Genomic DNA, 15,550 nt, shown 5'->3' on the forward strand with positions numbered 1-15,550 from the left:
CTGGTCCTGGACTTTTGGTTTTAGGGAGGGTTTTGATAGTGGTTTCTATTTCCTCCCTGCTTATAGGTCTATTTAGATTTTCTACTTCTTTGTGACTCATTCTAGAAAGATTATATAGTTCTAGGAATTTATTCATTTCCGCTAGGTTGTTGAATTTGGAGGCATATAATTTTTCATAGTATTCTACTATGATCCTTTGTATATCTATGATGTCTGTGGTGATTTCTCCTCTTTCATTTAGGATTTTGTGTATATGAGTCTCTCTTCTTTTTTCCTTAGTTAGTCTAGTGGTTTATTTTATTGATCTTTTCAAAGGACAAGCTCTTTGTTGTATTAATTTTTTTCTATAGTTTTTTATTCTCTATTTCATTTAATTCTGCTCTAATTTTTTACTATTTCCTTTCCTCTGCTGACTTTGTGTTGCCTTTGTTCTTTTTCTAGTTCCTTAAGGTGTGTGATGTTAGGTTGTTTATTTGGATACCTCTTGTTTCTTAATTTAAGTCTTTAAGGCTATAACCTTCTCTCTTATTACTATTTTCACTGCATCCCAGAAATTTTGATATGGCATTTTGTCATTTTAATTTGTCTGTATATATCTTTTGATCTCTGCTTTTATTTTTCTTTGACCCAGTCATTTTTGAAGTATTTTCTTTAATTTCCACATTTTGGGGGATTTCTTTACTTCCTTTTTATAGTTGAATTCTAGTTTCAAAACCTTATGATCAGAAAACATGCTTGGTATAATTTCAATCTTTCTGAATTTGCTGATGTTAGTTTTGTGCCCAACATGTGGTCTATCCTTGAGAATGTTTCATGCACACTGGAGAAGAATGTATACTCACGTCTGGGATGAAATACCTTATAAATGTCTATTATATCCATTTGGTCCAGAGTGTCATTTAAGACTAGTATTTCTTTATTGATTTCCTGTTTGAATGATCTATCTAAAGCTGTCAATGGTGTGTTAAAATCTCCAAGTATGATTGTGTTTTTGTCTGCTTCTATTTTAAAATCAGTTAGTAGATATCATATATATTGCTGCTCCCTGGTATATATACGTATTAAGAAGTGTTATGTCTTCTTGATATAATGTCTCCTTTATCATTATGAAATGCCCATCTTTGTCTCAGCTTACTTTTGTTGTCTTGAAGTCAGCATTGTCAGATATGTGTATGGCTACCCCTGCTTTCCTTTGGATATTTTTTGTTTGGAACATCATTTTCCAACCTTTCACTTTGAATCTACTTTTGTCCTTGCAGCTTAGATGTGTCTAAGGCAGCATAGGTTGGCCTTTGTTTTTTTATCCATTCTGCTACTCCTTGCCTCTTTATTGGTGAGTTTAGTCCATTTACATTTAGGGTAATTATTAACACTTGAGGATTTTTTATAACCATTTTATATTTTGTTTTCTGGTATCTCTGTGTCTTGTTTGATTCTTCTCATTTTTGTTTCTTTTTTTTGTGCAAGAATATTTTATTGTAGCAAAATATGTATTAAAATTTACCATTTTATAATTTTTAAGAATATTTTTAAAGAAAAAAACCCCTGTCTATAGCACCCTATAACTTGTATCAAATATTAATTAAACAACACAAAAGCATGTAGGTATTTTCATTTAAGAGACTTTTTTTCTTTTTCTTTTTTATTTTAGAGGAAGGGGAAGAGAGAGAGAGGGAGAAGGAGCAGAGTAGCAGGAAGCATAAACTCCCATATGTGCCTTGACCAGGCAAGCCAAGAGTTTTGAATGAGCGTCCTCAGAGTTCCAGGTCAAGACTTTCTGTACTGCACCATCACAGGTCAGGCCTCATTGAAACGGCTTTTAAAAGAGGTTCTACTAGGTGCTGCAAAAACTATGTCCTTCATTGAAGAACATTTGATTAATTACATTTATCATAATTTCCCTATGCCTAAAATAAATTTTTACTTTGTTAAATCTGTACAAGTAAAGTAGGAATATGAGATTCTCATGCTAACATTTTTTTTTTTAGTTTTTGGGTTTTTTTTTATTAATTTTAATGGGGTGACATTGATAAATCAGGGTACATATATTCAAAGAAAACATCTCCAGGTTATTTTGATATTTGATTATGCTGCATTCCCATCACCCAAAGTCAAATTGTCTTCTGTCACCTTCTAACTGGTTTTCTTTGTGCCTCTCCCCTCCCCCAACTCTTTTCCTCCCCCCCCTCCCCACCCTGTAACTCCCAAACTCTTGTCCATGTCTCTGAGTCTAATTTTTTTCCCATCTATGTATGGAATCATACAGTTCTTAGTTTTTTCAGATTTACTTATTTCACTCAGTATAATGTTATCAAGGTCCAACCATGTTGTTGTATATGATCTGATGTCATCATTTCTTATGGCAGAGTAGTATTCCATAGTATATATGTACCAAAGCTTTTTAATCCACTCGTCCACTGACGGACACTTGGGCTGTTTCCAGATTTTTGCTATTGTGAACAATGCTGCCATAAACATGGGGGTGCATTTCTCCTTTTGGAACAGTTCTATGGTGGTCTTGGGGTATATTCCTAAAGGTGGGGTAGCTGGGTCAAAAGGCAGTTCAATTTTTAATTGCTCTTACCTCCTTTGTCAAATATCAGTTGTCTATAAAAGTGTGGGTTTATTTCTGGGTTCTCTGTTCTGTTTCATAGATCTATATGCCTGTTTTCATGCCAGTACCAGGCTGTTTTGAATACAATGGCCTTGTAGTATAACTTGATATCTGGAAGTGTGATACCTCCCACTTTATTCTTCCTTTTCAAGATTGCTGAGGCTATTTGTGTTCTCCTTTGGTTTCATATAAATTTTTGGAATATTTGTTCTATATCTTTGAAGTAAGTCATTGGTATTTTGATTAGTATTGCATTGAATTTATAAATTTCTTTGGTAATAAAGGCATTTTAATGATGTTTACTCTTCCTAACCATGAGCACTGTATATGCTTCCAATTGTTTATATCTTCCCTGATTTTTTTTATCAATGTTTTATAATTTTCTGAGAACAAGTCTTTAATCTCCCTGGTTAAATTTATTTCTAAGTACTTTATATTTTTGGTTGCAATGGTGAAGGGGATTGCTTCCTTAATTTCTCTTTCTGACAGTTCATTGTTAGTGTATTAAAATGCCTCTGATTTCTGAGTATTAATATTATATCCTACCACCTTACTGAATTTGTTTATCAAGTCCAGTAGTTTTTTGACTGAGACTTTAGGGTTTTCTATATACAATATCATATCATCTGCAACTAATGATAGTTTTACTTCTTCTTTTCCAATTTGGATGTCTTTTATTTCTTTTTCTTGTCCAATTGCTGAGGCTAGGACTTCCAGAACTTTATTGAATAAGAGTGGTGAAAGGGGGCACCCCTGCCTTGTTCCTGATCTTAAGGTGGTTACTTTTAATTTTTGTCCATTGAGCATGATGTTGGCTGTGGGTTTGACATAGATGGCCTTTATCATGTTGAGGTATGTTCCCTGTATTCCCACTTTGCTGAGAGATTTGATCAAGAATGGGCGATGAATTTTATCAAATGCTTTTTCTTCATCTATTGAAATTATCATGCAGTTTTTCTCCTTCTTTTTGTTTATGTGATGAATCACATTGATTGATTTGTGAATATTGTACCAGCCTTGCCTCCCAAGAATAAATCCCACTTGATCATGGTATATAACTTTTTTCATATATTGCTGGGTCCGGTTTGCTAATATTTTGTTGAGGATTTTAGCATCTAAATTCATCAGGAATATTGGCCTATAATTTTCTTTCTTTGTGTTGTCTTTGCCTGGTTTTGGAATCAGAATTATACTTGCCTCATAAAAAGAGCTTGGAAGTCTTCCTTCCTTTTGAATTTTTTGAAATAGCTTGAGAGGATAGGAGTTAGTTCTTCTTTGAATATTTAGCAGAATTCACTTGTGAAGCCATCATGCCCTGGGCTTTTCTTTTTTGGGAGTTTTTTGATAACTGTTTCAATCTCATTTGTAGTAATCTGTCTGTTTAGGTTTTCTGATTCTTCCAGATTAACTTTTGGAAGATTATATGTTTCAAGGAATTTGTCCAGTTAATCTAAGTTGTCTAGTTTTTTTGCATACAGTTCTTCATAGTATTTTCTTACAATATTTTGTATTTCTGTCATGTCAGTTGTTATTTCTCCACTCTCATTTCTAATTTTATTTATTTGAGTCCTTTTTCTTTTTTCTTGGTGAGTCTGTTTAAAGGTTCATCGATCTTGTTTACTTTTTCAAAGAACCAGCACCTGGTTTCATTGATCCTCCTTATTGTTTTTTTAGCTTCTATGTCATTTATTTTATCTTTCATATTTATTATTTCCTTCCTTCTACTTCCTCTGGGCTTTACTTGCTGTTCTTTTTCTAATTCTTTTAGATGTAGGGTCAAGTTGTTTATTTGAGCTTTTTCTAGTTTTTTAAGGTATGCCTGTAATGTTATGAACTTCCCTCTCAGGACTGCTTTTGCTGTGTCCCATAAATTTTGAGTTGATGTATGCTCATTATCTTTCATGTCTATGAATTTTAAAATTTCTTCTTTGATCTCATTGTTAACCCATTTATTGTTTAATAACATGCTATTTAGTTTCCAAGTGTTTGAGTATTTTTCAGTTTTTCTGTTGTGGTTAATTTTTAGTTTCATGCCATTGTGATCAGAGAAAGTGCTCGATATGATTTCAATCTTCTTAAATTTGTCAAGGCTGGTTTTGTGCCCTAACATGTGGTCTATCCTAGAGAATATACCATGATCACTTGAAAAGAATGTATATTCTGCTGCTTTAGGGTGAAAGGTTCTGAAGATATCTATTATATCGAGTTGATCTAGTGTGTCCTTTAAGTCTGCTGTTTCTTTGTTAATTTTTTTTCTTGAGGATCTATCTAGTGATGTTAGTGGGGTATTGAAATTCCCTACTATTATAGTATTGCTGTTGATCTTGCCCTTTAAATCCATCAAAGTCTGCTTTATATATTTAGGTGCTCCTATATTAGGTGCGTAGATATTTATAACAGTTATATCTTCCTGTTGGTTTGCTCCCTTTATTATTATGTAGTGACCTTTTTATCCTACTATAGCTTTTGTTTTAAAGTCCATTTTGTCTGATATAAGTATTGCTACCCCAGTTTTTTTTCATTTCCATTGCATAAAATATTTTTTTCCATCCTTTTATCTTCAGTCTATATGCATCTTTTGTTTTAAGGTCTGTCTTTTGTAGACAGCATATGTATGGGTCATGTTTTCTTATTTATGCAGTTACCCTATGTCTTTTGATCAGGTCATTTAACCCATTTACATTTAAGGTTATTATTGATATGTAGTTGTTTATTGTCATTTTATTCTTTAAAACTGTATTCCTTTTTTGCTATATTCTTTTCCCTCTTTGATCTGTTTACAACAGGCCCCTTAGTATTTCTTGCAGCATTGGTTTGGTTGTAGTGAATTCCTTGAGGTTCTTTTTGTCTGGAAAGCTTTTTATTTCTCCTTCAATTTTAAATGATAGCCTTGCTGGATAAAGTAGTCCTAGTTGTAGGCTCTTGTTCTGCATTACTTTGAATATTTCTTGCCATTCTCTTCTGGCCTCAAGTGTTTCTGTTGAGAAGTCAGAAGTCATCCTTATGGGGACTTCTTTGTAGGTGATAGCCTTTTTTTCTCTAGCAGCTGTTAATATTTTCTCTTTATCACTTAGCTTTGATATTTTAATTATGATGTGTTTTGCTGTAGATTTCTTTGGGTTTCTCTTTAATGGAGTTCTCTGTGCTTCTTGAACTTGTGAGACATTTTCCTGCCTTAATTTAGGAAAATTTTCAGCTATGATATGTTTGAACAAAGTCTCTATCCTTTGTTCTTTCTCTTCTTCTTCAGAAACCCCTATGATGCAGATGTTATTTCTCTTCATGTCACAGAGCTCTCTTAGAGTTTCCTCAGACTTTTTGAGTCTCTTTTCTTTTTTCTGCTCCACTTCTGTGCCTTCATTTATCTTGTCCTCTAACTCGCTCATTCAATTCTCAGCTTCATCCATCCTGCTTTTAATTTCTTCCATTGTGTTCTTCATTTCTGATATTGTATTTGTCATTTCTGACTGATTCTTTTTTATTATTTCATTGTCCTTTTTTATATTTGCTATCTCTTTATTTAGGTGTTCATAATGACCATCTATTGTTGTTCTAAGATCTTTGAGCATCCTAACAATCATTATTTTAAACTCTGCATCTGGTAATTTGGTTATATCTGACTCATTCTGGTCTGTTTCTGGGGATTTTTCTTGATTCATTTGTGTTGCATTTCTCTTCCTTCTCATTTTGTCTGTTTAAAAGAAGGTTTTGGCCTCGGAGTCCACTGGGTATGGCCTATGTGTTCCCTAGGTGTGGTTTGTCTGCAGGCCCATCACCCCCTCTTCTGCTGCTGCCTAGGGTGTTTGGGTATGGGCATTGCCGGTGCCAGCCCACTGGGGATGTTGCTGTGGTTTCTGCCTCTTGTTCACGGGAGGGGCTGTGATCAAGTGTTCAGGTGTACAAGCCTTGGTGGCCTTGGCCTTCACTCTGCCCCCATGGGTGCAGTTATGCTCGGCCCTGAGGGCTGGAGTGAGCACGTTTGCTCAGCTGCAGGTCTCCGCCTGATTCCAGGCTTTCTCATTTTTGTTTCTGTCAGTTGTTTTTGTTTGGTGGTATTCCATGCTTCTTCCCCCTTTTTCTTTTTTTTTTTTTAAGTTGTCTGTTTCAGTGATGGCTTTTTTATGGGTGGTTATCATTAGGTTATTAAGAGAAAAATGTTCACATGTATAAGAGTCCTTTGTCCTATGAGTGCTTCTGCACTTCATCCTCCTTTGCTACTACAGATCTTTATCCTCTCCCCTTTTATGTTATTGTTGTCACAGATTGTCCTTGTTTTTGTGACCTTCTTGGAACTTGTACTTGAAGTTTTTATTTGTTTTGTCTTTGTATCTGATTGAATAATCCCCTTGAATATTTCTTGTAGTGGGGGTATTCTTGTGGTAAATTCCTTCAGCCTCTGTATGTCTATAAAAGTTTTTATTTCTCCTTCATATTTGAAGAATAACTTTGATGGATATAATATTCTTGGTTGGTAATTCCTCTCTTTCAGTATTTTAAATGTTTGAGTCCAGTCTCTTCTGGCTTGTAGAGTTTCTGCTGAGAAGTCTGATGATAACCTAATGGACTTATGTTCTTCTTTTCCCTAGCTGCCTTGAGGATTCTTTCTTTGTCATTGGTTTTTGTCAGTTTTATTACAGTGTGCCTTGGAGTAGGTCTGTTTGAGCTGGGGTAACTTGACATTCTGTTTGCTCCTTGGATTTGAAGGTCGAACTCTTTCCATGGGCTTGGGAAATTTTCATCAATTGTTTGTTTGAATAGTCTCTCCATTCCATTCTCCTTCTCTCCTTCTTCTGATATACCCATTATTCTTACATTGCTCTTTCTGATGGAGTCAAACAATTCTTATAGAGCTCTCTCAGTTTTTTTAAGTTCATAAATCTCTGTCCTCTTCTCTCTGTAGCCTCTCTTATTGTCTGTCTTTGATGTCACTGATTCTTTTTTATATCTGGCATGTTTTATTTGCTAAACTTGCTTCCTCAATCTATAATTCATGTATTTGCTTCATCTCTGTTTTTAAAGTTTCAATCTTTTTGGTGAGGTATTCATTTTGTTCATTAATTTGTTTTCAGAGCTCATTAAGTTACATATTGGTGTCTTCTCACATCTCTTTGAGTATTTTCACAACTTCTATTTTGAATTCTCTATCATTTAACTACAAGGTTTCCATGTGATTAAGATCTTTTTCTGGACATTTTTAATTTTCTTTCTGAATTATGTCTGTCTTGTGTAGCCATGGTATTCTATATCTTCTTTTTGATCGCCTTTAAGAATGTTATTTTTAAGAATGCTAACAGAGAAAACAACTAAAAACAATAAAAAATTAAATAAGAAAACAATAAAAATATAAAAATGTAAACAATTAGAACAAGAAGAGAAACCACAGGAAAAAAGATCAGAAGCAAACAAAAATAAGAAAAACACAAAAATAAGAATAAAAAATATAAAATTTTAAGAATATAAAATTTGAAAAAGAAATAAAGTGAATAAGAGAACTAAAGAGAAAAAATTTTTAACAATAAATTTAAGTTTTTTTCCAGTAGGTGTCACTGTATTATAACTTTTGTCTCTGTGAAGTTCCTAGGTTGTCCACTGCTGAGATGTTGCTGTCACAATGATGTATGCAGGGCTGCAGTCATGTTGGTGCATGGGCATGTTGTGAAGGCCTTACAACTTCAGCCTTATGGCTTTGGCCTTATGGTTTCAGTTCTCCAGCTTTCTGGCTCTAGCAATGTTGATCTTAGGCTTCTGGGCACTCCATACCTCATCTCAACACACCTGTGGACTACACATGGAGCACCTCTGTTCTTCTAGGAAGAGAGTGGCTCTGGAGAGCTAGCTTTGGGGTTTGTTTCTGCCAATCTCTATGCTGCAAGATGAGGGAGGTGGTATCTAGGAGACTGAGGCGCCACACTTTTGTTTTCTTTGTCTCTGCTGAGTGTAGGCTCCAGGCAGACCATGGGCACACTGGCTGTGACCTTGTGTTTTGGCCATTTTGGTTTATTCCCCTTTGCTCCTCTATCTCACCACTTCTCCCAGCACAAAGAGACCCAGTCAGTCTGAGTTACCCTCTCTGTACCCATCAGACAAAATTCCAAGAGCCCACATGTCCCTCCTTCCTGTAGTCTAACAGAAAAAAAAAATCCAGCCACTCTAGGTATGTCTCCTCTCCTCTCCAAAGCCCACCACAAATGCATTTTATCTTTCACCCTGTCCCACCTTTAATCTATTCAGTGAGTGGATCTTTCAGGCGTGCTTGTAATCTCAGCTGGTGTTCTTTTGCTGTGTTATAGTTGTTCAATTTGTTGAAATTTCAAGGGGAGAGATCTGGGGTATCTCTCACGCCATCGTTACTCTGATGTCTTCTCTGAATGTGTATTTTTAAAAACAGAATCTTGCTGTGTTAATAATTCATTAAGTGTTTTTGATTATTGAATATAATTTTATTTGTTGTAATTACTAATATCTTTTGTCTTATTTCTACAATTTTATTTTATTCTATATTTTAACAAGCTTTAATTTTTTTTTTTTTTGCTTCTCTGCCAGCCACTTGCTTAATGTTAGATTCTTTAGTTGTTTTTACTTTCTTTCTTTTGTATTTGGGTGCTACTCCTAAAATCTTAATATGTAATCTCTTTAATATAATTTTTATTTTGCAATAACTTCAGACTTATGAAAGTTTGCAAAAATAGTATAACTAATTCTAGCATATTCATCTTCTCCACTCCTATATAACAACAATTATCAAAAGTAGAAATTTAACATTGATAAAATACTATCATTAATATATAAATGTCATTTATATTTTCTCAATTGTCTTCATCCTTTTCCAGGACTAGGGTGCAATACAGTATCACTGATTGAATTTTGTTGTCATATCTCTTTAGTCTCCCTCAATCTGGAATAGTTTCTCACTGTTTCTTTATCTTTTGCCATTGTTTTATCTTTTTTTGACTTTGCCATTTTAAAGAATTCTAGCAAAATAAGTTTGTAGAATGATCTTCACTTTGAGTTAGTTTAATATTTCTTCATAATTAAATTCAGGTTATGTATGTTTGACAATAATACCATAAACTTAATGATGTGTTTTTACTAGTATTATATGATACCAGTTTGTTTTGTTTCTGGTGATATTGTTTGATCATTTAGTTGTGGTAATACCTGTCAGGTTTTTCTGTAGAGTTACCCTTTTTGAAAGAGACTTTATAGATAGATAAAATTACCATTTTTCCTTTTGAAATTGAGAGGTATGTTATAGGGGGAGACACTTTGAGGCATGTAAACATTCTGATTCTCCACATATTCTCATTCATTACTTTCAGTATCCATTGATGATTCTTGCCTATCACATTTACTATTACAGTGTTTTCAAAATGGTGACTTTTATATTTCCATCATTTCTGTTGCATTATCAATTGAAATACACTATAAGGAAAAGATGTCCCTTGTCTATATTTACTTATTCAATTTTTCAATTCTAATTGTTATGTATTCACATTTTTTCTACGGTCATAACCCATTATTATAGTTATATTATTGCTCATAAATGTTTCAGATTTGCCATTGGAAGTTTGTTCAAATTGGCTCATGTGTCCTTTTCATTTTGTAAGAATGTCTTTACATTTTTGCACCACAACAGGTGCCAGGCTCACCTTATACTGTCCCTGCCCAGCCCTGAAATTTGCCATTTCTCCTGAACAGTGTAGGAACTAAATTTTAATCTCTCCACTCATATTTTCCATTTTATTTTTCTTCAGTAGTTAAGTGTGTCCTTGATTTCTTCTCACTCATCATTATTTCAGGTTTGCCAATATCAGTGTTTACTGTATTTCCCCATGTATAAGATGTACGTTTTCTCCGAAAAATTTGGGATCTAAAAACTGGGTGCATCTTATACAGTGGTTGTAGATTTATTTTACTTGCATTTCATGATTTTTCTCATTTCTTTTTGCACTCATTGCTGAAGACAGTAATTCGTCATCAGACACAGAGGAGGACAAGCTAATGGATGGGAGTTTTGACAGTGATGAGGACTTGTATGAATTTTATGATGAATAAAACTTGAGTTCAATAACTTTATGTAATACATTTTTTTTTCAAATTTCGGGCCCCCAAATTAAGGTGAATCTTATACATGGTATTGTCTTAAACATGGGGAAATATGATATTATTTTTTGAAGTCTTTGTCATTCTAGGTTTACTTTCTTTCTGAAGTACTTTTTAGTAGATCTTTCAAAAAGGATCTGTGTATGGTAAACTATATCTGTATTTATCTGAAAATGCCATCATTTAACATTCATTCTTGAATGGTGGTTTAGCTAGTTAGGATAGTCCATTGTTTTTCAGCATGTGTTGTTCCTGGTGGGAAGTCTTCAGTCATCCTAACTGCTGCTGTTTCCTAATTTTTCTTTTTGTCTCTACTGGATTTTAATGTTATCTCTCTGTTTATAATAAATTGTTTTATTACTATGTGTGTTCATTACTATGTGTACAACATTTGCTTTCATTTATGCTTCTCGGATTTTGTGATACTATAATATGAGACTTATATCTCCAATTCTGGAAAATTCTTCAGTATTCTCTCTTTGAATGTTGACTCTTCTTTACTTTTTCTATTCCTGTATTCTGGAACTCTAATGTATATACTGGAAATGACTATACCCTCCATGTACATTAACTTTCTCATATTTTTTATATCTTTGTTACATTCTGAGCAGTTTCCTTATATCTATTTTTATATTTCACTTTATGTTTCATTTGTTCTGTCTAGTTTTTTGTTCAACTCTTCCCCTGAATTTTTTTACTGATTTTATTTTTATTTCCAGATTTGATATCTGATTCTTTTTCAATTTTTTTCATACTGTCCTATTTTTGCTATAAAATTTCTATTCCTGCTGTTAACTTTTGAACCAGGGGCAGATCAACATTTTGTGAAACCTAAGGCTTATACATTATGGATGGTCCCTCTTTAAAAAAAAAAAAGGCTATGCAATTACAAATACAAAATTAAATACAATAATGAATATTTATTTAGAATGGGAACAGAAATCACAAAAATTGTAGGTTTTAAAAACCTGATAAGTACCATCATATACCACACAAAATTTAGAAAAAATAAACCATGTAACTTTATTACCTGCCTGAAAAAACTCTCTACTTGACATCCTCCACATATAATAACTTCATAACATTCTCTTTAAGCTGAGACTAGAAAGATATTCCAGTCCTTTCTCTGGTAATTTGATCAAAATTTAACTTCATTATTTGTGGTTCATAAAAGTTAGTTTCAGCTTCTTACATAGCTTTTGGCAATATCATACATTTTAAGAATTACTGTCAAACTTGGAAAACCCTCTAATTCCCTTCATGTATGACTTGTAAGAATTGAAAAGACTTTTCTACATATAAGCCTCTGGCTCTATACATTTCTATATATATAGAAATATATAGAAAATATATATTTATATTTTCTACATATTTGTAGTGCAGGGTACTGTAGATCAAATTTATATTGGGATACTATCTCTGGCACTATACTTTCATGTCACTACATGGAAATGACTATGAACCACATAAATATGTTCCAGTAAATCCAAACTAAATGTATCTTCAACTTTAGTGCCATCCCATGGTTGCACATGCCATTCCAATGCCTTCAAATAAAAATAGAAGTGTGAGAGAAAAAGAATAGAAGGAGACAATGATCTAGTTAATGAAGGTTAATATATCTTTTATAAATTTTATAAACTATTTGAATACATTGCTATAGTCCCCACTGCTTTGGAAAGGGCCGTGCCAGTGAGAGGCCCGGAGCTTTAGCTTCATTAGCTCTACAGTAAATCTGTCTCTGCTTTGAACATCTTAATCATAATGATTTTAAAGCCTCTTTCAAGTTGCTTTATTATTTCTAGGCACAACGATTGCATTGGCTGACTCTTTCCATGGTGTTTTATGTTGCATTATCTGTGATGTTGCATTATGAAGCTAGCTTCTGTGGGTTTTGCTTTTTCTGTGGGAGTCCCTTGGGTCAATGGTGACTTGGTGGTTGTCTTTGTCAGACTCTAGGTCCCAGTCCATGTTTATGTTAATTTCTCAGTGAGGGTGGAGGGTCATACAATGTGCAGGAATACAGTATGAACAGCTCAATTTAGACTGGGGGGTTCCCACTCCTGGCAGGTGACTCTTTTCACCCCTGTCTGATGGATGTCAAGCTTCCTTTCTGTTTCTTTGAACCATGGGGAAAGCTCTTCTAGACCCGATTTCAAATTTGAAGCAGCCCTTCCTGGGTCCTTGCAGTTTAAGCCTTTCAACTGCATGAAGCCATTGGTGTCTCTCCCGTCCCTGCATACACCAGAAATATGTTCTCCAGCTATTAGGACTTTCATCCAGATTTAAGAATCATGAGCCATTTTTGCTTCTGTTCTTGCTCACCACACTGACTTTGAGTTTTCTCTTTGTTTTGTCACCTACCTTGGTTTCAAGCTCCATTATGTACCCAACATTTTTCGGTTGGATTTTATCTGACATATCATGTATTTGGACATGGAGGATGATCATTTGAATAAATCTAGTCAGGCCAGCTGCCACTCGTTCAGTATTTCAACAGTATATTGTTGAGGGCCTTTATGTGTCAGACAGTTTCTAGAGCATTATCTATGCATCAATATGTAATTTGTCCTCCCTGCCCTTGTGGAGTTTACTTTCTGGTAAATTAAAGTTAGCTTTTTTGTGCTAGGGATTCTTTATCTTCCCTGCAGAAATAGTGAAGTGCTAATGTTCTGCTCTTCTCTTTGCTGGGTGTTTCTGAGGGGCAAACACATAGCAGCAGCTCTGTGACTGTGAGTGCTATCTGAGCATATGAGGACACCTTAATACTCAGCTCAAGGTCTTTCCTGAAGTCTCAGTGCCCAGACCTTTCTACCACTGTGGACCTTGTTTATTTAGAAAGGATTTGTCTTTCATATACACTGCAATGATAATTAAATGCCACAACATAATTCTTTAATTATCTGAAAATAATTTCCCTCTTTATTCACTTCCCTACAGAAAAATTCACCCTAAGAGATTTGACAAACCATCCAATCATGACCCAAAAGTGTTCCATTACCCCCAAATATCCTCTCACACCCTTTGTAGTCAAACCCTCCTCCACTCCCAGCCTTTGGCAACCACTGATCTGTTCTCAATCCCTTTAGCTTTACGTTCTCAAGAATGTCATATAAACGGGTGCAGATAGGATGTAGCCTTTAACATCTGTTTTCCTTCACATAACATAATGTATTTAGGATTCATCCATGTTGTTGCATGCATCAGTAGTTCTTTCCTTTTCTTCCATTTTGTTTAAAAAAGGTCTTACTTAGAACTTCTAATTTGTAAAAGCTAATTATGGACGATAAGAATTGATTGATATATATCATATTTGTTGTTGCTAAGACCAAATATACCATCAAATAATTATATCTAATATGCGCCATATTATATATTTCTAAGGTAAAAAATAATTGTAACACTTCTAATTTAAAAAATATTAAAATGGAGTCCAATACACTGCTTGGAGTTCAGGAAATAGTGTAATCCTGGGCTAAGCCAAAGAATATGGGGATGCTTCAGAAAATGTGGGAAACCTGATAGGTGGTAAATACAAGATTTCTTTTAAAAATTTGTTTTAGGTGAGAGGAGGGGAGATAGTGAGGCAGACTCCCGTATGCAACCTGATTGGGACCTACCCAGCAACCCTATCTGGGGCCGATGCTCAAATCATCCAAGCTATACTCAGTGACTGAGGCTGATGCTTGGACCGACCAAGCCACTGGCTGTGGGAGAAGAGGGAGAAAAGGGGAGGTGGAAGGGGGAGAGATACAGATGGTCGCCTCTCCTGTGTGCCCTGACCAGGAACTGAACCCAGAACATCCATATACCAGGCTGATTCTCTATCCACTGAGCCACTGGCCAGAGCCTACAAAAATTTTAAAGCTGCTAATAAATACTGAAACTTCCAGGTGCTCAACAAATATCTATCTGTTGTATATGTAGAGGGTCGACTCATGGAGCCTCATTAATTCTTAGGGGCTTCCTGAAGTTGCTGATTACTTGTCCATAAGATTGTCTGCCTTCGATCCCAAACCTCCTGGCTGCTCCCTGCAATCTCTTTACTGGTGTTAGCAAGGGCTTTGGTATGTTTTCAACCTCATAGGCTTGTGAGGCAACACAAAGGAGCAGCCAGTTAGCACACTGTAGTCATCGTTCCATCTTCCCAGGAGCTTGTTTGGGATCTGCCTGCCAGCTGCACACCTGCTCCAACTTGCCCCATCACATGGCCCATTGAGCAGCGAGTCCCCTTACACAAGGCAGCATGCACCTGTTTTCTTTAGTCAGGCAAGTAAGCGTGTTTATGGCATGAGCCAAATTTCACCTTCAGAGGCAGGCTCAGAGACCCCATCACAGGTGATGGGAAGCAACTATGCCCATGGGGCAGGGATGGGCCCCTCTGGCTGACAGAGGTGGTCTCTTCCTATATCTGTGGGCTTTCTTCTTAAGCCATAAGGACATAAAACACATGTTAAATACAATCACTGCTTCAAAGCAGCTTACTGCCATTTTGGAGGCAGTGTGCCAGTTTGGAGAAGGTTCTTGTTGCAGGCTTGCTGAGTGAATGGCACAACCCCAACATTTTAGGCGGAAAGTATAGGTATAGAGAATAGCCATGTTGGGAAGACTACAAAGATCATCCAGTCAAGCTAACCACGTGACTGCTGTTGCTTGGGCAGCTCTGCCTCTCTGCCCTCCCCGCTGCATCACATGTGACAGTTGCCATCAGTCACATCACCGGTTGGGTCTCTGCTGGGCATCTCCAGGTATCCTAGCTCAGACGCATCAGTGAGCTAAGCTCCTAGCTCCAAGCAAGACCGGTGCACTCACTGGGAGACAGAGAGAGAGAGA

This window comes from Saccopteryx leptura, chromosome 6 (genome assembly GCF_036850995.1).
Source record: "Saccopteryx leptura isolate mSacLep1 chromosome 6, mSacLep1_pri_phased_curated, whole genome shotgun sequence".
Classification (NCBI taxonomy): Eukaryota; Metazoa; Chordata; class Mammalia; order Chiroptera; family Emballonuridae; genus Saccopteryx; species Saccopteryx leptura.